General features: G+C 44.3%; 1 long non-coding RNA gene and 1 other non-coding gene across 2 annotated transcripts in view; one reads left to right on the plus strand and one right to left on the minus strand.

Moving 5' to 3' along the window:
* Window positions 1-25179, minus strand: part of LOC126248079 (uncharacterized) — a 178474-nt gene that overhangs the window by 147139 nt on the left and 6156 nt on the right. The window lies entirely within an intron of this gene.
* On the plus strand, window positions 17955-18029 carry Trnat-ugu (transfer RNA threonine (anticodon UGU)). Its single transcript has one exon. It is a non-coding gene; the product is annotated as a tRNA-Thr (tRNA).

The raw sequence follows: 25179 nt of genomic DNA on the forward strand, positions 1-25179 counted from the left end.
AACCCGGGAACCCGGGCGTGGGAAGCGAAAACCCTACCGCACGACCACGAGCTGCGGACTCTGCCAACTGAGGTTTGTCAACATTTTCATGGCACTCACCCGTGAATCAAACAACGCTGTAACAATTTATACCGTCCATCTTTGCACACGTTCAATGTCTCCTGTTAGTTCTATTTGTTATGGAACCCACACAATTCAACAATATTCAGAGACAGGTCGCTCTGTGCTTTGTATCATTTCTAGTTTGTAGACTGATTTGATTTTCTCATTATCCTGCCAATGAACCAAGTCCGCCACCTGCCTCAGATACGACTTAGCCTATGTAATAATTCCGTTTCTTAGTTCTGAAAATCGTTGCACCTAGGTATTAGTTTGAACTGAGTGATTACATTTGATACTAACTGATATTGCAGTGATGCGATGCTACATGTTTTCTTTATGTGAAGTGCACAATTTTACATTTCAATTTATTTGAAACAAGCTGCCAGTATTAGCACAACTTTCAAATCTTATCAGTTCAAAAAAAGGTGTCTGAAATCTTATGGGACTTAACTGCTAAGGTCATCAGTCCCTAAGCTTACACACAACTTAACCTAAATTATCTTAAGGACAAACACGCACACTCATGCCCGAGGGAGGACTCGAACCTCCGCCGAGACCAGCCACGCAGTCCATTACTGCAGCGCCCTAGACCGCTCGGCTAATCCCGCGAAGCCTCTTATCAGTATTTGACTGAATATTTACGCAACTTTTTCATACAACAAGCTCCTAGTATTAACACAACTTTGAAATCTTATCAATATTTGACTGAATATTTATGCAACTTTTTCAGACAGTTTTTTATTTTTAGATAACTGCGTCATCTACGAAAAGAATGAGGTTGCTGTTAACATTGTCTTGTAGGTCGTTAATCAAAAACAAGAGTCCCAATATACACTATCTGATCAGAAGTGTGCCAGCACGTATATGTAACGCGAAATTGACCACTAGATGTCACGAGAGGCGAACCGCCAGTGTAAGAGGAGGCGGGGAGTTTTGTGTTGTCATTAGAGAAGCAGTAGTAGCAGGAGGAGTCGGTCGGCAGAGCTCAGTGACTTCAAACCTGGATTCGTCATTGGATTCCACCTCAGGATCAAATTCGTCAGGGTAATTTGGAACCTTGTAAGAGCCGGCCGGAGTGGCCGAGCGGTTCTAGGCGCTACAGTCTGGAACCGCGCGACCGCTACGGTTGCAGGTTCGTATCCTGCCTCGGGCATGGATGTGTGTGATGTCCTTAGGTTAACTAGGTTTAAGTATCTAGGGGACTGATGACCTCAGAAGTTAAGTCCCATAGTCCTCAGAGCCATTTGAACCATGTTTTTTGAACCTTCTAAGACTGCCCAAGTTGACTTTTGGTGATTGAGTGTAACGTGCAAACGCGAAGGAACAACCACAGCTAAACCGAGACCAAGCAGACTTCATGTACTGGCGGACAGCGACCGTCGAGCGCTGCGGGGACTGGAGAGTGCCTTTTTTTAAATAAATAGCATGAAATCAGCGGATCACCCGCGAGTTCCAAAATGCTATCACCAGTCCAGCCATCACATCCAGTGTGCGTAGGGAGTCAAAAACAATGGGGTGCGATGGTAGAGCAGCTCTTCATAAGCCTGATATTTCTGTAGGCAGTGCTAAGCGACGCTCGGAGTGGCGCGATGAGCGGCGCCACAGCACAACAGATGACTGAAAACTAGTGATTTGGTCAGATGAATCAAGCTATCCACTGTGGCAATCCGATGGTAGGGTCTGGGTTTGGGGAGTGTCTGGAGAAAATTACCTGCCCGTGTAGTGCCATTTGTGAAGTACAGAGAATTCGATCCTGCGACCGTAGCAGCCGCGTGGTTCCGGACTGAAGAGACTAGAACCGCTCGACCACAGCGGCCGGCAAGTAATAAATACAACAACATTGACTGCACGGTACGATAACGTTGCACTACGGAATGTACGCATCGGAACACTAATGTTGGTTCACTTCCATTGGTTTTCGTGTGGAATGCTGATGTAAACTGCGTCTTCTATCTGCGGACATATTTCTTTGATACGTATTCCATTGATAGTAGTCGGAATGGTAGAATGTTTGAGCGGTAAGGTACTAGGCGAAGAAAGATGACGAGAAATAATACAGGACAGAGGTTTCTGGTTAGGCGCGGTTCACGAAGATACGATACGATATGCATATGATATACGATACAATACGTGATAGGATGCAGAAGCAACCCGCATCGGTGGAGCGCACAGAAACATAATGGAAGCTACTTAACTGTTCACACTGGGACGACAGCGACACGACACCGACTCGTATCCCTGTCGTATCGCCCAGTGCAAAACGGAGTACTGGTCGATCCACGCAACTCGTATCGTACGACACGCGGGGAGTGAAAGTTCAAGCCATCTGATTTCCCTTAGTAATTGTTTTATGTAGATGAAGCAAAACTATATCCGTCTGTTAGTTTCTCACTAAAGCTTTTACTTTTCGCGTAAAAAATGAAGACCACTGTTTTGGTATCTATGCATATTCTCTGCTACGCAGTCCTTCTCATTCGATTTTGAGGAAACTATTCCGTAAAAAAAGATATTTTTCCTCATCTGATAGCTACACATCACAGCCTGACACTGAACTGGTTTTCTCTTCGTTATTGTCCGTAGTTATAGTGACACTTCAAAGTAAGGCACAGCACCGGGCATATTTTGGAAAGTTTGCAGTGAAAAATGTTTTCGCTGGCCAGTTTACGTTTGGTGCATTTTACAACAGGTATTGCTGAGAAGGAAATGTAGCTAATATGTCTAAATTGTATGAATGCGTTGAGTCTGTTCTTTTGGACATGTACGAAAGAACAGACACCACGCGAAATCGGCAGCAATAATACATATTGCGTGGTGTTACCGTTGGGAAGTGTTTTTCGTTGTTACGTCGTGGTCCACTTATTGCGCTTGAGGTAACACTAAATGCGGAAGGATATGGACACATTGTACAACATTGTGTACTACGTAGAGTACAGAAATAGTTAACGGACGATGCTTATATCAGCGTGGCAGTGCATCCTACCATAAACGATGGTTTGGGAAAATAAAATGAAATGGTCTGGCCTGCCCAGAGTCCCGACCTGAACGCACTGGAACACCTTGACTTCTCTCGAGACCTCAGAGTCCATCTTGGGTATCTTTTCTGGTTATGGTTCTGGCAGACGATTGGAGCGACCAGCATCACTGTCTTCTTTAGTTTTGGCTCTGGTGGAAGAATGGGTTGCAATTCCTCAACAGATATTCAGACACAGTATTGAAAGTGCCTCCAGCAGAGTTCAAGCCGTCATGTAGGTTGAAACGTCCCCTTTGAACAATTATAAAAGACTGTGCTTAAACTGACACACAATATTTTTAGCGCAACGCAATCTGACTTTCAAACATCCCTACAAAAGAATGGCCCTGACTAACATTAACCTATACGTTTCACAAATCACTTACCTCACAAAAATCTTGGTTACTCGAACTACTGCAATTCAGCGAGCGCCACTACTGCCAGCTAAATAAAAGATTAAAACTACGGAAGGCACTAACTACTGATAGGCATAGTTAGCAAATGAAAGATTTTAATAGAGAACAAATAATGTATTTACCTTGATAGTGTTGAAAAATCATAATATACATAGCAGTTCATGACATACAGTCTTACAAATTTCAAAACTCCGCCATTTCTCTCCCCACATCCATTACTGCTGGCGGCTCACCTCCAACTGCGCAACGCTACCGCGCTGTTCACATCCAGCTGCCGCTGCCCAACACTACAATGGCAGACAACAATGCAAACTAGCCACAGACTGCACACAGCACAGCCAGTGATTTTCATACAGAGCGCTACGTGGCGTTACCAATAAGAAAACATAAACAGCCTACTTTCAAGGTGATACGATATGCGATGCGATAGACGATGCGACCTTTATTACGACAAAAAGCAAGACAGCACGAATCATGTTTCTGGCTCAGCAGCAATGAACACATCTGAACAGGACGTTATTGTGGCTTATCAATATTTAAAGCTCAAACAACTGAAAAAGAAAAGGAAGTAATAGGTGTACCCGTCCCGTACAGTGCTATTAATATCAAATATAGTTCGGCTGTGGTTTCTCGTGAGCTCTCTCGAGATGAACACAAATTCCCCGAATTCTGCAAAATGAGTCCAAACAGTCTCCGCTTTTTGGAGCGATTAGTATAAGCTACTCTGACAGAGCAGGACAAACATTTTCGACTTACCATTTCTCCTGCTAAGAGGCTCCTCATTACACTAATTAAAGTTGGTGAAAGTATATGAAGTTAAAATGCCACCATGAAAAGCGTATTTTTAATAAGACTGCATAATATCATACTTTCTTCAGTGAAGAGCAAACACTGATGAGCCAAAACAATATGACCACCTGCTTAATACACTACTGGCCATTAAAATTGCTACACCACGAATTTGACGTGCTACAAACGCGAAATTTAACCGACAGGAAGAAGACGCTGTGATATGCAAATGATTAGCGTTTCAGAGCATCCACACAAGGTTGGCGCCGGTGGCGACACCTACAACGTGCTGACATGAGGAAAGTTTCCAACCGATTTCTCATACACAAACAGCAGCTGACCGGCGTTGCCTGGTGCAACGTTGTTGTGATGCCTCGTGTAAGGAGGAGAAATGTGTACCATCACGTTTCCGACTTTGATAAAGGTCGGATTGTCGCCTATCGCGATTGCGGTTTATCGTATCGTGACATTGCTGCTCACGTTGGCCGACATCCAATGACTGTTAGCAGAATATGGAATCGGTGGGTTCAGGAGGGCAATACGGAACGCCATGCTGGATCTCAACGGCCTCGTATCACTATCAGTCGAGATGACATTCATCTTATCCGCATGGCTGTAACGGATCGTGCAGCCACGTCTCGATCCCTGACTCAACAGATGGGGACGTTTGCAAGACAACAACCATCTGCACGAACAATCCGACGATGTTTGCAGCAGCATGGACTGTCAGCTCGGAGACCATGGCTACGGTTACCCCTGACGCTGCATCACAGACAGGAGCGCCTGCGCTGGTGTACTCAACGACGAACCTGTGTGCACGAAAGGCAAAACGTCATTTTTTCGGATGAATCGAGGTTCTGTGTACAGCATCATGATGGTCGCATCCGTGTTTGGCGACATCGTGGTGAACCCACATCGGAAGCGTGTATTCGTATGGCGTATCACCGGGCGTGATGATATGGGGTGCCATTGGTTACACGTCTCGGTAACCTCTTGTTCACATTGACGGCACTTTGAACAGTGGACGTTACATTTCAGATGTGTTACGACCCGTGGCTCTACCCTTCATTCGATCCCTGCGAAACCCTACATTTCAGCAGGATAATGCACGACCGCATGTTGCAGGTCTTGTACGGGCCTTTCTGGATACAGAAAATGTTCGACTGCTGTCCTGGCCAGCACATTCTCCAGATCTCTCACCAACTGAAAACGTCTGATCAATGGTGGACGAGCAACTGGCTTGTCACAACACGCCAGTAACTACTCTTGATGTACTGCGGTATCGTGTTGAAGCTGCATGGGCAGCTGTACCTGTACACGCCTTCCAAGCTCTGTTTGATTCAGTGCCCAGGCGTATCATGGCCGTTATTAACGGCCAGAGGTGGTTGTTCTGGGTACTAATTTCTCATGATCTATGCACCCAAATTGTGTGAAAATGTAATCACATGTCAGTTCTCGTATAATATATCTCTCCAATGAATACCCGTTTATCATCTGCATTTCTTCTTGGTGTAGCAATTTTAATGGCCAGTAGTGTAGCTTGTTTGTCCGTCTTTCGAAAGAAATACTTCACTGATTCTGCTTATCGGAAATCCGACAGTTTGTTCGCAGGTTTGGCGATGTATGTGGCGTGAGATGTCTACGAACAGGTCATGTAATTCGCTTAAATAACGGGACGCTGATCTGCGTACGCGGAAATGGCGCCCGATAGCGACCCAGATGGGTTCCATAGGATTTAGATCAGGCAAATTTGGTCGCCGAACATGAACATGAGTTCACTATAACGTTTCTCAAACCACTGTTGCACGGTTCTGGCTCCGAGACCCGGTCAGTTATACTACTGAAAGATGACATAACCGTCGGGAAAGATACCAATCATGAAGGGATGCAGGTGGTTCACAGCTGTCAGCATGTCTCTGATTATTACCATAGGTCCCATGCCAGTGTGGAAGAATATCTCCCATAGTATAATACTGTTTCCATGAGCCAGTGTACGCTGCGCGCTGCACGTTTCGAGCCGCCGCTCACTTCGATAACGGCGTTTTTGGAGACGACCATCGATCTAGCGTAGGAAAAATGTGATTCATCCGAAGATCCGACATGTTTCCATTGACCGACTGTCGTATCCCAATGGTTCCGTGTCCAATGTCATCGTAACAGACGATATCGTTCGGTCAACGTGTGAACATGTAGGGGTGGTCTGCTGCGGAGCTCCATGTTTAACAATGTACGATGAACGGTGTGCTCCGAAACACTTGTGCTTGCACCACCATTGTGTTGTTTCGGTAGAGATGCCACAGATCACCATCTATCCTAGTTTACAGAGCAGACAAGTCTCCGAACCGCAAGTCCTGTGAGGAGTCGTGGACGGCCAGCCATTTAGTGCCTAGTAGTTGTTTCACTGTCCTACCTCTTTCAGATAGTAGGACGCGAACATTCGACCAGCTTCGCCGTTTTCGAGATACTCGTTCACAGGCTCTGCTCAATAATAATCTGCCCTTAGTCAAAGTCGCTTATGTCAATGGATTTACCATCTTCGTCCGTTTCTGCTCCGCTTACATAATTTTATTACCGCGTCATGTGCCTACACCGCCACCATGCGGCATCCATCGTCGTGGTGGGCCGTGGTTATAATATTTTGGCTTATCATTTTATACAAAATAATGAAAACTATTTGAAAAGCTGTATGTTTAAAGGTACTGAAATAGGGGCTTGTTCAGTTTGTACAGGTGGCACATTAATAAAATCGACAAACTGCACTGACGGATTCGTAACTGGAAATGGAGGAAAAAAGGTCCCTAAGAACATGTGTCCGGAAATGCATCGCTGCCACGGTAGATGGCGCTGACGAAAGACAGTTCTTCTGATCACGTGCTATGTGTTCCGTGTGTGTTGCAGGATGTGTGATTGACACAAAATACTGTTAGCAGCAGAATGGTCCGGTATATATGTCGGGAACAAGCCGAGATGGTGTCTGTGTTCGGCTAAGCAGATGGAAAGGGTCGAGGAGCAGCACAGCTATACCAAAACAAGTATACTCACAGACACCAACCACATCACACAACATTTCAAGCCCTTTTTGAGCGTTTGTGTTATCATGGAACCTTTCAGACAACGAATGTGCAATCAGGCGGTGGTCTGGGCGTCCACCAGATTTGAAGGACCGGATTCTACAGGATATTGAGACGAGCCCTAGTACAGGCTCCAGGCATTGGCTCGCCGACATGGTGTAAGCCGAAGTACGGTTATGTATATTCTGCATGACAACCGCTACTATCCCTTTCATCTGCAGTCACTTTGAGGCCTCTTTGAAGATCTATCACGACGTGGATGCGATGCAACTCTGTACTGTGTTCTGAGACGATTTGTTGTCGTTGCACGCCCTACGTCCATTCCACGACTTATGTTTATAGGACCAGTCTTCCTCCATTTCCAGTCAGTTAATATTTCGAGAATCTACCATAGGAGCTCTTCTATTTCAGTTCCGAATGAAATAATTTTTGCAATAAGATTAACATTTCAGAATCACCAACCAAAGCCGTATGTAGGTTATCTGAACTGCAACAACGGGGATAATGAGTTGGAAACGATGGCACAGATTCCAAAGCAAATTCTTACCTTCTTCTTTCATTTTCATTGCTATCTTCCTCCACAACAAGCAGGAAACATCTACCCTCGAATACGATTTCATAGTGTAATCGTAGTAGCAAGGGCTTAAAAAACAATTTAATTGTGTAAACTGAAGATGGAAGGGGAGAAAGGAAAGGAAAGAGGAGGAACTAATGATTATCAGCTGCATAGGGACTTTATGTGGAATCAGCGGTGACGAGTGAAAGTGTGTGCCGGACCGGGACTGGAACCCGGGATCACTTGCTAGAAGCATTGCGCCACCCGGACACAGTGTTTATCCCAAATGCGCCGACTATCCTGACAAGCTCCCTGGCCGAATCACATTCTCACCTAGTGACACCTATCCGCAGTCCCCCTCCATGTCCTGCATGCTCGCTAATTTCAGATTTGTGCTGGAGGTCGAACGTAAATGTGCATCTGTACTGAAGATTGAGGACTCATTGCCCAGCGAGGTGAACCGATTATATGAATGCGTGGTGTCTGTTCGCTCGACCTCCAGCGGGATTCTGAAATTAGCGATCGTGGAGGACATGGACGGGAACTACGGAAGGTGGTACTAGGTGGGAATGTGGGGAGCGTGTCGAGACAGTCCACGCATTTACGAGAAACACTGTCTCCGGGTTGCGCAGTAGTTAATACAACTGTCTAGGGAACAGGAGAGTCTTGGCTCGAGCCGGCCGAAGTGGCCGTGCGGTTCTAGGCGCTGCAGTCTGGAACCGCGAGACCGCTACGGTCGCAGGTTCGAATCCTGCCTCGGGCATGGATGTGTGTGATGTCCTTAGGTTAGTTAGGTTTAACTGGTTCTAAGTTATAGGGGACTAATGACCTCAGAAGTTGAGTCCCATAGTGCTCAGAGCCATTTGAACCATTTTTCTGGGTTCGAGTCCCCGTCCAGCACACATTTTCATTCGTCGCTGCTGATTCCTCATAAAGTTCCGATGCAGCTGATATCATTAGTTCCTTTCCTTTACTATCTCCTTTCCACCCTCAAGTTACATAATATGTATCATTGCTGCGGATTTCGCATGGTGTCTGTTCTTTCGTACATGACCGAAAGAACAGACAACGCAATCATATGATTTAGATATAGTAGCTACATTTCCTTCTCAGCAATACCTATTGTAAAATGCACTAAACCTAAACTGGCCAGCGACAAAATTTTTCCCTGCAAACATTCTCCAGATCTCTCACCAATTGAAAACGTCTTGTCAATGGTGGCCGAGCAACTGGCTCGTCACAATACGCCAGTCATTACTCTTGATGAACTGTGGTATCGTGTTGAAGCTGCATGGGCAGCTGTACCTGCACGTGCCATCCAAGCTCTGTTTGACTCAATCCCCAGGCGTATCAAGGCCGTTATTACGGCCAGAGGTGGTTGTTCTGGGCACTGATTTCTCAGGATCTATGCACCCAAATTGCGTGAAAATGTAATCACATGTCAGTTCTAGTATAATATATTTGTCCAATGAATACCCGTTTATCATCTGCATTTCTTCTTGGTGTAGCAGTTTTAATGGCCATAGTGTATGTGACAGCAGCTTCATTGTGGGAAATGAGAAGCAAGCTACCCAAATTGGAGGGAAAACAACAGGAAAAATACGGAAAAAGTAAATGGGAATAGCGGGACGAGGATCTGTAAGCTACTCGTTTTGAATTCGAGAACAGTAGCTTCCCTACATTTGCAATGTCACGAGCCTATTTTCAATTGAGGTCTGTTGGAGAAACAAATCAACCACGTGAGTGTAGTAAAGCTATGACGAAGCTCCTACTGTGGACAATTACACGTGTGGTTGGCCTACTAATCTCACCTTTCGAAATATTTTTGAACTATAAAAATTTGTTGATAAATGGGATGTATGATGGGCCAGACCTTCTCGGCTGATGGGGAGGCACAAAAGTAGCAAACTAATGTAATAAATAGCGGTTCGGAATCGGCTATTAAATGAATTTCTAGTGAAAAGTGTATCTCAGGTAGAGCAAGTTTCATCGGGAACAAAGAAGTGTTAAGAAATTGGTATAATTATGGTTAAAAAATTACACTGGCATGACAAAAGTCATGGGATGGCGATATGCACATATACAGATGGCTGTAGTATCGAATACAACATATATAAAAAGGTTATTGCGTTGGCAGAGCTGTCATTTGTATTCAGATGATTCATGTCCACAAAGCGGGAATTAACAGACCTTGAACGCGGAGTGGTAGTTGGAGTTAAACTTATTGGGCATACCATTTCGAAAATCGTTAAGGAACTCAATATTCCGAGAGCCACTGAGTCAAGAGTGTCAATACCAAAGTTCAGGAATCATTTCTCACCACAGTCTACTCAGTGACCGACGGCTTTCACTTAACGGCCTAGACCAGTGGCATTTGCGTAGAGTTGTCAGTGCTAACAGACAAGCAACACTGCGTTAAATAACCGCAGAAATCGATGTGGGACGTATGACGAACGTGTGCACTAGGACAAGTGCGGCGAAATTTGGCGTTAATGGGCTATGGCAGCAGACGACCGTCACGACTGCCTTTATTAATAGCACGACATCACCCACTGTGCCTCACCTGGGATCGTGACCATATGAGTTGGACCCTAGACGGCTGGAAAACCGTGACCTGGTCAGATGAGGACAGATTTCAGTTGATAAGAGTGGATGGTAGCGTTTGAGTGTCTCGCAGAACCCACGAAGCCATGGACCGACGTTGTCACAAGGTCTACGCAAACTGATGGTGGCTCGTAGTGGTTTGGGCTATGATTAAATGGAATGTATTAAGTCCTCTGGTCCATCTGGACCTGTAATTGACAGGAAATGATTATGTTCGACTGCTTGGAGGCCATTTGCAGCCATACATGGTCTTCATGATCCCAAAAACAATGAAATTTTTATGGATAACAACGCGCAATGTGTCCGTGGCACAATTGTTCGTGATTGGTTTGAAGAACATTGTGGACAATTCGAGGAGGTGATTTGGCCTCCCAGGCAGCACACCTCAGTATTTCTGTAGGGGACTTCCAACGTCTGGTTGAGCACATGCCACTTCACGTTACTGCACTACGCCGGGAAACAGGAGACCCGACACGATATTAGGAGATATCCCATGACTTTTGTCACTTCAGTGTAATTTACTTCTTCTTCTGTAATTCAGGTATTATAAAGCTGCCTTTTCCGGCTCCATAGTGCAGTATCGTCAAATGTAATAGTCAAAGAACACCGAAGAATTGACAGTCTCTCTTTTTATGGCCCTCAGACCCCACGAAAGTCTTCCATCGTGACTTACGGGCCGGCCGGGGTGGCCGAGCGGTTCTAGGCGCTATAGTCTGGAACCGCGCACCCACTACGGTCGCAGGTTATGTTTAAGTAGTTCTAAGTTCTAGGGGACTGATTACCTCAGAAGTTAAGTCCCATAGTGCTCAGAACCATTTGAACCATTTGATTTATGGGACGAAAGGGTAGACAACGACCTCACTCGACGGGCAGTCTGCTGCACCCCTGTTTGAGTTGTGTACCACAAGAAATAATATTTAGTTTCCCTTGAAAATGAATACTGTCTGAAATATCTAATTCAAAGATTGTGTCCGACGGATCGATTTCTGAAGTCCAAATGTTTTGAAACGGGTTATTGATGAGCTCAAGGAACGCGTTAGACATTGCGTGCTGATCTGAATGATTACTTAGTGTTTAGCTTCTTTTTGACATCAGTGTTATTAGAGACAGACACAAGTTTACTTGAACAAGGACTGAGGACAAGTGATTTTATAGTAATTACGGAAAACCTCCATCAGGGTAACTGTTCCGGGAGAAATTAACATATGGAGATTGTAAGCGTGGGTGTGTGGACTTCATCAATCCTAGCAGCTTTCTTTTAATGACACTGAAGTGGCCAGGAGGCACCTGCGATATATAGAGATGTTTCTGGAAGTCATTACTTGGAACACAATCCATCCAAATAGCTTGTTAATCAGTAAACTATTAGAACGGCACCCAAGTTCCATTTGTACAAAGAATAAAATTACTATGGTACTTGCCATATGTGGCTGAAGGTAATCATGGGAAATCTGAATCACAAAGGACGGAAGGGGCTTGTGAACGCGCAACAAACGTTATGTCTTTTACTTTAAACGATTGCTGGACGTTCGAGTGATGAATATGTGATACGAGAAAAACAATATAAAATACGGTGTGACAGTGGCTCTAGACGGGATCATCTTTGCAAGGACAGTGCCGTAGGCAGGATGCAGGTGGAACCGGCAGTAAGGTGGACTGAACAACATGTCAAGGTTGCGAGACAAATAGGCCGGCGGCAGGGCTGCGCGCCGGAAGCATGACAGCGCTAACGAGCTGGCCAGTAATCCTCTTATGCAACTATAGCGCCAGGCTTGGCTCCTGGCTGATACAATTAGCTGCTTCCCTTGTGCCGCGTCTGGCCTTGTCTAGTTCTAGGGACCGCCTGCTCAAGCGTTACGTCCGTTTGTCCCAATGAACGCTGCAATCCGTCTCTCCCATTTCCTTGCCCACGTCGCCACCAACATGTAACATCGTAACTATAAGATTAATTAATGGTAGCGGAAGAAAAGATGTAATCATCGCTTAGTTTGGGGCAACTGAGTTAACCAAATATGGAGCAATGTGACACAATGTTAAAGGCACTGAATTTGTTTTGAGGAGTAGTAAGGCTGAACTCGGACTTCTAGTTTACGGGCCGGCCGGTGTGGCCGTGCGGTTCTAGGCGCTTCAGTCTGGAACCGCGTGACCGCTACGGTCGCAGGTTCGAATCCTGCCTCGGGCATGGATGTGTGTGATGTCCTTAGGTTAGTTAGGTTTAATTAGTTCTAAGTTCTAGGCGACTGATGACCTCAGAAGTTAAGTCGCATAGTGCTCAGAGCCATTTGAACCATTCTAGTTTACGTTTTCTATGGATTACCTCTGTCGCTGCAAGCGGATGCTGAGATTTTCAAACAACTTACGGGAGTTCGGCCAGGTAATATTTACAACGACCGCCGATATTTCGGCGGGAGTACACCCCGCCATTTTCAAGATGCAAACTGCAACGGACAGCAAATTTAAAACCTCGGTTTTTTGAGTAATTCAGGAAAGATAACACACACACACACACACACACACACTGAACACTAGTGCCACCAAAGATGTCCAAAGTCAGAGGTCTCGAAAGAGAAAGAATACGAACTAGCAGGTGAGGTAACATTGATTCAGTCCCCCTGTTTTTTGACAAGGGAGAGAGCAGGATTCATAACGTAGTTCAAACAACAACCTCCATTCCTATTTACAAGGTTGCTCGCTAATTTAATCTTAACAATTTCCTTAGTAACACTGTCCCAATAGCTGGACGTGCATGCCAATATCTCGTTATTGTTGTATAACATAAGATGAACAGTATCCAAACAATGTTTAGCAATAGCAGATCTACTTGGCTGCTGTAATTGTGCGTGCCGCTTATGCTCAGTACATCGGTCCTCCACGGTCCTGAGAGTCTGACCAATGTATGCCATGCCACAGCTGCAAGATATGCGATATACACCCGCCTTACGCACACACAGAACCCAAAGCACTCTAATTTTTAGATGGGGGTCGGAAAACACATTTCACATCGCTTTTCCGTAAAATATGACCGCTCTTGTTGGAGGTGCTTCCTGCGTAAGGCAAGGGATGCTGAGATGGTTCCTTCAGAAAGTCCTGAGCCGATTTTCAATCCGACCTTGTCAAACTGAGCTGTTCACGAATGACATCGCCCCTGACGATAAGTTGTTATCTAATCCTGCTTCTTTTAACTATGTTGGTTAAGTCATTGATTTTTGTTCGAGGGAAAGATGGTTACTTGACTCGAGGAAAGTATTTAACAGAGTTCTGCACGGTCGTTTAGTGAACAAAATACGAGATTACTGAGTATGGGACTAGATTTATGAATGGATTCGGGAATTACTTGCAAACATATCTCAACACGTCGCTCTCAACGGAGAAAAATCGACAGATGCAAAGGTAATGTTAGGATTGCCTCAAGGAAGTACGACAGGAGCGTCATTGTTTGGAATATGTATAAACCATGTAGTAGATAACGTCGATGCTCTACGAGCATACTCGTAGGCGATGCAGTTGCCTATAAGAAGCAGCTCCGTGAGAAGACTGTAGCCAAATGCAGGGCGAGCCACAGAAAACATATGATTGCTGCAAGGACTGGCAGTTGACTCGGAACGTAAATAAATGCTATTATTGCGCATGATGAGGGGAATATACTGCCGGAAAAAATTAGTACACCCTTATAGAGGCTTCCAGTTCACTCAAGATTTATTGTCGCATATGGATAACATGAAATGATTAATGGTTCAAATGGCTCTGAGCACTATGGGACTCAACTGCTGTGGTCATCAGTCCCCTAGAACTTAGAACTACTTAAACCTAACTAACCTAAGGACATCACACACATCCATGCCCGAGGCAGGATTCGAACCTGCGACCGTAGCAGTCGCACGGTTCCGGACTGCGCGCCTAGAACCGCGAGACCACCGCGGCCGGCTGAAATGATTACATTTACAGGTCAATAACACAAGAGATTCCGAGGTAACATTGTCGAACCATGTTTAAACACTCATATTAGTACGTGGTGTAGCCTCCACTGGCGGCAATGCAGGCGCTGAATCTGGCATACCGTCGTCCGTACAGAAAAGGGAATACAGTCTTGGGTTACGTTATGCCACATCTACTCGATTTGTTCACGTAGTTCTATAAGAGTTGTTGGTTGACGAGTTGCACCAGTCAGTTCTCGTCCCATCATATCCCACGCATGCTCGATTTGAGACAAGTCTGGAGATCGTGCCGGCCAGGGAAATTGCTGCATGTGTTGCAGAGCACGTTGAGAATCACTAGTAATGGGTGGGCGAGCATTATCCTCTTGAAATAACACATCACCTTCCTGCTTCGAGAACGGCAGAAGAATGCGTCTAACAACATTCTGCAGGTACCGATGGCTGATTCCCCGTCTCCTCCAGACACACCGTAAGTGAACGAGATTTGTAGCTAATCGCACCTCGGACCATAAGGCCGAGGGTGAGGCCGGTGTATCTTGGACGAATGCACTCCACGAGACAGGAATCACCAGGTTTACGTCATACGTGCAAACGACCTCACTTTCGTGCAGACAGGATCAGTTTTCATCGCTGAAGACCACTTCGTGCAATTCCATCTTCCAAGTGATCCTCTGACGGCACCAGTCGAGACGTGCACATAGATGCTGTGGCGTGAGTGGAAGACGGGCTGGAGGTGTATGTGTCCGTAGTCTCTCTGTTAATAACCGGTTTGCAACAGTTCGTATTCACACGTTTGGGCTCACAAGCCCTGTTATCTGTGCTGTGGTAGCTGTAGGACCTGCCACTGCTGCCCTTACAATACGACGACCCCGGCGGGCGTCTGTGCTGCACGGATGTCCAGAACCTCGTCTACCCGTGTGAGAGTGTTCACGTGACCACTGATACCAGCACCATTGCATAACTGACCCAGCACGTCCGATTTGTATGGCAGTTCTCTGAAATGACCATCCCGCCACTCGGAAGGCCACAACATGACCCCTTTTAAACTCACTCTATGGCTGTAGGAAGCACGAGTGTGTCTCCGTGGCATTGCTGCTTGCTTGCTTCACACGTTTGCACCACACTGGGTCTTCTGGCTGTGAGCATTCTCTAATAAAGGGCAGACACAGATGGCCCTTTGGTAGTTCTTCCACTATGCTATCTGTTGGTGCATGACGTTGAAACCAATATTAGTAGATACACTATCCCCCAGATGGCATATTCCATCGTTGGATCAAAATCGACGTCGTCTCTCGAGATGCACTATTTTTTTCCGGCAGTGTAAATCAACTACTGGTCCGTTACGTTGTTGGCGACACATCACTGGAAATGGCAACAACCACAAAAGATCTAGGAGGAACTATAGGGAGTGACCGCATATACAAGTTGTAGGAAAAGAAAATGCCAGGCTAATGTTCATGGACAGAATCCTAAGGAAATGTAACATATCTAGGAAAGAGCTTGTTACAAAACATTTGTTCGACAGATTCATAAATATTGCTCATCAGTCTAGACTCCTAATCAGTTTAGGTTAATAGAAGAGACAAATCAAACGAAAAGCAGCGCATTTCGTCACGGTATTGTAAGGTCGGCGAGAGGGCTTTACAGAGATGCTCAACCAACTCCAGTGGTAGATGATAGAAGAGAGGCGTTGTGCATAATTGAGACACGACCTCAACGAAAAAAATCAGAGAAATTGGAGCTAATATGGAGACTTATCGACAAACATTCTTCTAACGCACCACTGACGAAGAGAAACAACCGCCTTTGCAATTACCTGGAAGGTGGGGAAAGGGAGTCGACCTTGACGTACTCGCAGCCACACATTGTAAGATGGCTTGCGGAGTATAGACACACCCGTAAAAATTCCTGTTATGGATACGTGATTTAGATTTTCCGTGATTTCTTTGAACCCCTTCCCCATCCTTGTCCATTCCGAGGCTAAACACCGTCTATTACCACTAAGAAACCATTCATCTCTGTACTGAATGCCTTACCGACTGAAGAGCTCTTCGCGGTCAATTTCCCTCACATTAATTGTTTTCTCCTTTGTTGAGAGGTTCATGGTGTATATAATTTCACTCCAACCACCACTGCCCGCTCCCTGCAGAAGGGTCGTATAAGGGTCAAGCACTGCACAGATTGTAATAGTATCCAGTAAAATTAAACTTTTTTATTCGCTTCAAATCACAATACCTTCAGTAACGAGACTCGTGATTAACGATCTAGGAATGAAATAGACATCTGTTGTTCACGCGAACAACATTTTTCATTCAGAAGACGTAATTACAGCAAATACATAATACTTCATCGTCAAATTCATTGTGTTAAGAGCCAAACGTAATTATGAAGGTGGCTGATTCTCCTGATGTATCCATTTATTATAAATGTTCTTGTCGATGTTCGTGGTGAAAGATTTACCAAGGTGTGCTGAAAAGTAATGCCTCTGGATTTTTAATAATGTTCTCAATATCGGTTGAGGTATTACATATCGTGCGTATTACTTGGTCGACTTTCCCCGCTTCGCTGATGCAAGTTCCAACTCTCTGCTGCTAGAGCGCTCCAAATTGCAGCGTGTACCATGAAGGTGTGTAACACAACTATGTCGGTGCGTGCGAAACAGCGTGCTGCAACCAAATTACTAACCGAAGATAGCCCGCATCTCGTGGTCGTGCGGTAGCGTTCTCGCTTCCCACGCCAGGGTTCCCGGGTTCGATTCCCGGCGGGGTCAGGGGTTTTCTCTGCCTCGTGATGGCTGGGTGTTGTGTGATGTCCTTAGGTTAGTTAGGTTTAAGTAGTTCTAAGTTCTAGGGGACTGATGACCATAGATGTTAAGTCCCATAGTGCTCAGAACCAACCTAACCGAAGATAACTGAAAACACGAATTCGAATAGTTCGTCCATACATGGTTCACCCTGTCCTTCAGCATGACAATAATGCCAGAACACACGCGAGCGCTACGACACCTGCAATAATCCGACGCCTTGGATCCACTGTGATCGAGAGTCTTCCAAATAGTCCCGACATTCATCTGTTTCTAAAACTTAAGGAACAACTTCGAGGACTTCATTGTCATAGTGATGAATCGGTGCAAGCAGAGGTAAGAATTTGGCTCCGTCAACAAATTCAAACATTCTACAATGACGGTATCAACAAACTGGTTTCTCTTCGGGAGAAACGTATTTGTCACTACATCTCCGAAAGAACAGATGCCACCTTCATATCGTTTAACGCTAACCGGGTGATGACCTTCTTCAGTGCGGATGCACACGATTTGCCTGAACTCTTATGGGACTCGGTGGACTGTCTGCCGCGAGTAATGGGTATAATGGCAGGGACACTACGAATATAGAGTGTGGACTATTAGTTAAGAATGTGGGATCCTGGGGGAGCGTGCCGGCGATAAATCCCTGCAGTTGCGCTATCCTCAGTGCCCTCGGTGGCTCAGATGGATAGAGCGTCTGCCATGTAAGCAGGAGATCCCGGGTTCGAGTCCCGGTCGGGGCACACGTTTTCACCTGTCCCCGTTGATGTATATCGACGCCCGTCAGCAGCTAATGGTACTGATTTAATTGTAATTTCAAACAAGTTGAATATCCATACGTTTGTAAATATCAAATTCCTCAACAATATTTACCTAATCTCCGTCTCCTACAGACATCCGAAAGTAGGCGAGATAGCGTGTTTCAAAACTGACCTTTAAAAATTCATTTCGACTTAGGAACGTACTAGCAGTATGCTTAGGAGCACACTAGTAACACATAAATATTATGCCCCTTCACTTTCAAATTCACGTGTGTAGCTTTTTCTTCAAATGGAACGATATTTCAGTTTGCACCTACCCATAATGCAGCCTGTAGTCACATTCTTAATACATATATTTGCCACGAAATCCCCAAGCAAAGAAATTCGTATCTGGAATCAGCCCACAACATCATATTCATGGCTTACTCTCTAAAATATCCACTGGATAAACTGCAACTGACAACATACAGAGACTTCAAGTGTATCAGTGTACCTGAACTTGCATCAGAGGAGCAAGAGATAAGTTGGGAGACGACTTCCATTCCATTCCTGGACTTGAAAGATAAGCTCAATGGATTTACTAACAAACTAACTCTATTACACATTCAATATGCTCCCCCCAAAAGACCGGAAACCTGAAGGGAAAACCTGGACCTTGGCTAACGGAAGAGCTAAAACAGTAGATGAATCTCGGAGACAATGCACATCGGACTTACAAACGACCTCCTAGCATTGAAAAAAAAAATGATTACAAGCAGAAAACAAACAGAGTTAATCAGTCTGAGAGAAACGATAACTAAAACATGCCAATACATTAATCTGAAACATAAAGACGAGAGGCTCTATGGAAAAGCTTGTATGATCTAGAGAAGTATTGGCAAAGTAGAAGCTGCAGCTGATTAATTTGTCCCAACAAAGGAACTAGACCAGTAGACTTTAGTAATAACCATCATTGAACTGTAAAGAAAACATAGATTTACTGATTGTTTCACGAAGCTAAATGATGGTAGTCGCGAAAAATTGTGTCTTGAGGTGACAACGCCGTCGAAAAATCCTGCAGATCAGCATTTACTGTACAGGATGACGTCACATTGCAAATGATCAAGCTTATTGTTAACCTACTACTGATCACAAGAACTACTGCTCCCTGGACCTTGAAGCTCTTGCCTGCACAACACAGCAGAAACACTCGTTCCCATCAGAATACAAGCATTAGGGATCCGATTGCTAAGAAGAGTAGCTAGGTACATTCTTGATGATATTATTATCCAGTGGGCAGAAAATATTTAGGAAGACAGAGGAAAATCAACAATTTCAAACAAGTGGCTGTAAGAGCCAAATGCCTAATACATGCAGAGAGAAGAAGAAGAGATATCGTATTAGAAATATTATGTTTCTTCTAAGTAACTGTGCTTTTAATAAGCTGCTTAATTTCATATAAAACTCTGGTTTGGTGTAAGAGGGTTCCTGAAGGGCAGATTAAACGAATAATTAAAAAATTAAACACTACATAAGGATGTTCAACATTCAGGGATGACAGGAACGATCATTTGAAGCAGAAAACTTAATATGGACATATGCGCTATTCTAAATGGTTTCTGAGATAGAACATATTTAATGTGCATTGTTATTTATTTCCTTTATTATTCAGTACATTGTCGTTGCTTATAATGTACCACAGTAGGGTAAATGAAGTCGAGATGAATAATTTACTATAGGACATGTGGGTTATTAAGTCGGGAAACTAACTTCAATTGGCCTACAAGACCTACCTATATCTCAGCGCATGCGCCCCTCGTGAGATTTTCATTACTTTTTTGCTGTCTTCACGCAAACTATAAGTTCTGTAGAAAAAATGAATAGGACTTTTTACAGGAAATTTAATTTACTTTAATTTTGTGCCGCAACACTTCTTTGCTACAGGCCGTGGATTTCGAGTTATTCAAGAAAAATGTACAAAAGTAACTTTAAATGTTTTCTGTCTCAGAAACACTTTGGAATAGGGCATATCTTCACATTTGGTTTTTTGTTTCTAATGATCGTTCCTGTCATATCCCTGAATATTGACTATTCCTTCTGAGTCTACCTGTATACATGGTCTATCATGTATGCTAAAATAATTGTGTATTACACATACCGCTACCTTATAAAAAGCTGAACTCATATGGAGAGATGGCCAGTCAGGAATGTGAGTTGCAAGCTGAATCAGTGTGCCAAGAGCGCAGAGCACAAAGTGACACCTAAAGTCACTGTGTGATCTGCTCCGTGAGATCTTATGCAGGGAGCAGCGAGCTACCTTGTAATCCGAACTGTAAGACTGGTGGGGAGAAGTGAGCTAGTGAACTACCTTGTGATCCAATCCCTGAGAATGATGGGAAGCATGAGCTAGTGAACTACCTTGTGATCCAATCCCTGACAATGATGGGAAGCATGAGCTAGTGAATTGCCTTATGATCCTATCCGTGAGAGTGGTGGGGAGGAGTGAGCTAATGGAGGGTGACAGTGGTGGGAGCCCCGAGTTATTGGGGGGGGGGGGGAAGGGGCGTGATGCTTGGGTAGCCTTGTGCTATGCTCCTACAGAGCAGTGGCTGAAGACTGCAGCTTAAATGATCGCTGACAACACATTCCGAGTGCGATGCTAAGTCAAAAGTTAAGAATATGACGGATCTTGTTGGAGGTGCTGAAGAAATAACAACTCACTCAAAAGTATGTAAACATTTACTAGGCTTCTGAAATTTGAGATTTTATATTCAAATGAAGTGCAGAAATATGATGTATGAAGTGTTTTCTATCTTAATGTACAGGTCTAAAGACGCAGCCCACGTTAGCTTCGGTAGCTGAATGGTCAGAGCAGTGGATTGCGAAAGGAAAGAACATAGATTATATCCTTGGCCAGGTCAAAAAAGTTTTCCCAGTTGTGGACTGGGTGTTCTGTTGTGTTTCGCTGACTTTTGTACCATTATAATTGGCATTACTATTGAGGTAGCTGAATGGGTACAGCTTTCCTTATTTTCTGTTGTTTTCATGGATGAGAGAAGCTTCACGTACTAGCAAGGTACACAGGTCTACATGTGCAGATGGTCTATAACATATTTTTTGTAGCCTGGGAAATGTTTTCTTAAGGACATGGCGTGGGGCGCCATTGGAGAAGCCTACTGGAGAATTTTCGTTCTGCTCATTACAGCCACCAGAGACGCATTTTATTAAATCAGATGAGCTACCATTCATTTTTTCTGAATCACCCATCATCCACTCCTTAGAAGGATTTGTCTCTTCGAATCAATTCAGGAGCAGACTGCCTATCTCTACAGCAGTGGCGGGTCATACAGCTACCACAGCACAGATAAGAGGCCTTGTCAGCCCATACCTGTCGATACCAACTGTTCCCAACCAGTTATTAGCAATGAGACTAGAGGCACGCACACCTCTAGCCCGTCTTTCACTCATGCCATAACGTCAATCTGGACAGTTCAACTGGTGCCGTCAGAGGGTCACTTGGAAGATGGACCAGCGCGCCGTGGTCTTCAGCAATGAAAGTAGATTCCACCTGCAAACAAGTGATGGTCATTTGCACTTACGTGAGCGCTGTCTCGTCGAGCGCATTCGTTCAAGACACACTAGCCCCATCTCAGGCCTTATGGGTTGGGGTGCTATAAGCTACAACTCTCGTTCACCTTTGGTATTTCTGGAGGGACGCTGACCAGCTATAGGTACGTGCAGAATGTTGTTAGACTCTTTCTTTTGCCGTTATTGCAACAGGAAGGTGACGTGTTGTTCCAACAGGATAATGCTAGCCCACACACTGCCCGTGAAACTCAACGTGCTCTGCAAGATGTGCAGCAACTTCTCTGGCCAGCACGATTTCCAGACTTGTATCCAATGGAGCACTTGTGGGATATGATGGGATGAGAACTGACTCGTGTTACAAGTCAACTAACAACTCTTACAGAACTACGTGAACAGATCGAGCAGGTGTGGAATAACGTATAAGAGGATAGTATTTGCCATCTGTACGATCGACTGGATGCCAGAGTCAGGGACTTCATTACAGTCTGTGGAAGCTGCACCACATATTAATATGGGTGTTTCAGCATGGGTCGATACCTGACACCTCAGAACCGCTTGTGCTATTGATCTGAAAATGCAATCACTTCATGTACTCCATATGCTCTGCTGTAACAATAACCCCTAACAGGGAGTACTAATTTTTTCCTGGCAGTGTATCATGGATCCATTAATTTCGTCCATTCTTTATGTTATGAATAATCGCCTCTAGCCTTCTATATGCATTCGGATCTGAAGGTGGCCATTTAACTGGTCGAAACTAGTAATCATTGTATCTTCCTTCCGATCTTGCGCTAAAAAGTTTTCCTAAAGAAGACTACAAAACCATATGGAGAGCTTTACTACAGAAATTCCGAGAGATTACTTTCCAGGAAGAATCGGACAACATACTACTTCCCCCCAGATACGTCTCGCGGAATGACCACAACCAGAAAATTCAAAAAATTAGTCCTAATGCAGGAGTTTGGCGACAATTATTTTTCCACGCGCCGTTCGCAAATGGAACAGGGAAGGATGGATTAGTTAGTGCTAGCAGAAATACGCTCCGCCAGACACTGGCAGGGGCCTTACGGAGTATAGATGTTGATGTAGAATGGCGAACATCTTTATCGGCAACAACTGATCAATATCAGAAGCACCAATTCATCAGTCTTATATAAAATCAAACAACTGATGGGATATTGTGTCGTTCTTCTTTTAAAAGTCCTATTGTCCATACGACCTGCAAACGTTTTGTTATGATGGATAGCTGGGAGTTCTTTTCTACATTAATTTGTGAGGACAATAGTCTTTCTAGTTGATTGTAAGAAGTAGCAGACTTACTGTTAAAGCAAGACAATTTTTAAATAATCTGTTTACGTGGGGTTATTATCAGTAAACTTTCTGAGGTTCAGGTGAAAGGCTTATATTTACTGCCGTGAGTGCTTGCGAAATCGCCAAATTGTGGAATTCACTCGTAAGAGGGAAGGTTGTGCTGACTGTACTGTGTATGGTCTCTTCTCGATCCTACAGTAAAATTCATTCCTCTGCCAGAGTAATGTTATATATTACTACATTTCTATAAGTTTCTCCCCGTCAGACTACTAATCTGCATAGCTTATTGCTAAAAAAACATCCAAGCATCATCCTTATATCTCTCAGCCGAACCGATTGAAAGCCATGGCTCGTGTCTATTCGTCCAGATGGTGCTTATGGTGTAACGATGGACAATGCGCTCCTGTAAGGTGTTATTTTGTATACGGTTTGCCGCATTTGCATTCTTCAGTCTTCAATAGAACAGGCCGACGGAAGACCCCTATTCACCGGTTTTCTGTAGCGCTCCCTTTGGGCTGCCAATCGATTTCAATAAAGAGCTGATACATGCAACACTGTACAATACAGCTGCCGAATGTTTCTTGACGGTCTCGTCTCACTCCTTCCGCATCCAGCTCTCTCTTTATCAAAGTAGGATAAACAAATGACGGGAAGATGTAGAAAATTTGTAAAGCCGTTTAACGCTCCCTACTATTTAAAAGAGTTGTCACGGCTCTTTATATAAGGCTTGGCATTTAAGTATGTCACCGTTTTCTATCTGAATGTAGTACAGACTTCTGAACGCTGCTTAAACTGACTCTTTAACTTTAAGACATCTATCAGCGTTTATCCATTCGTCATTACAAAATGAACGTTTTTGATTGTGATAATTTAGCTACCGCACATTAAAAACAAAATTATCAAATTGCACGAAAGTTACGAAGCGAACGTGTTTCCTCATATCAAGAATGTAACTCAACAAAAGATGAAACGAGAACAAAAATTAAAATTTTATAGCAGCAAAAATGCAGCAAAAAACTGTGACAATTACAGTATTCATATAACTGATATAATTCTGACTACCTGTATGAAAAAAGAAACCAATACAAAGATTCTAGATAACGTTATAACGTAACATAGCTTTTAAATTGTCCCAAGTCAGAGCAGAAGGAATAATGACCCATGTCCTTTCTGTCAGCCTGTTTATATACATGGACGTGTACTTAACCTTTCTTTGCGACAAGAGAAGGAGCTACGTTTTAACGTTTGCTAGCTTCATGATTATCATCACATCCTTGTTTGTTCTTCAGGTCCTTGAATTACTTTCTCATCAGGAACTTCCAGCTCCAAGGGACCAACTCTCTAATTTCTGAAATACCCACTGGTTCATAATTACGGGACTGTACTGTTACAATTCCGTCTGAAGATGGCCACCGATAACAAACCTGTTTGTTGTAGACGGGAATGCTGATGGGATCTGTCTTTGTGTTCATGTGACAGCCAGACACCTGCAGACCAGTTTTTCTCTGGGAAGGGTACTGAAGAAAGTAACAGAAGAAGTGCTATTCTCACTGTTACTCTTTCCTCGAACCTAAAGAGTGATGTGGTCTGCAAAGGGATACTTTTCGCGACGTAAAGATCCTCCGATTGTCAAGTTGTTAATGTGAGCTAGTTAAACCCAATTATTTAAATTCTGCAGACAACAGACCCTTACTCGAAAAAAGGGAGGTTAAATGACTGTTCCACGGCAGTAAATGAGGATTTTTCGTCTGTAATGAGCTCGTTGTCGACTCGGCATTGCCTCTAGCCTTCCATCCTGTACTACTGAATGATGTTTCTCGTAGTTTTTCTGCACTTCTGGTTATGCTGGGGTTGTTCTCCAAGGGGACCATGATTAATTCCTGTCTTGATTCTTCTCCAGCCGAGAGTATGAGCTTTTCCTAATGTCCCTAATTCAGAAAGAACATTAACGTCAAACCCAGTGCTTGATATTTTCATCTATTCATGGCTTGACGAGCGTAATTTGGTTCAAATGGCTCTAAGCATTATGGGACTTAACATCCGAGATCATCAGTCCCCTAGACTTAGAACTACTTAAACCTAACTAACCTAACGACATCACACACATTCATGCCCGAGGGAGGATTCGAACCTGCGACCGTAGCAGCAGTGCAGTTCCGGACTGAAGCGCCTAGAACCGCTCGGCCACAGCGGATGGCCGAGCGTAATTTGACATCCGCCTGTGCTACTGTGTGGGCTTTATCATTGTGAGTTG

The sequence above is a fragment of the Schistocerca nitens genome, chromosome 3 (assembly GCF_023898315.1).
Source record: "Schistocerca nitens isolate TAMUIC-IGC-003100 chromosome 3, iqSchNite1.1, whole genome shotgun sequence".
Taxonomy (NCBI): Eukaryota; Metazoa; Arthropoda; class Insecta; order Orthoptera; family Acrididae; genus Schistocerca; species Schistocerca nitens.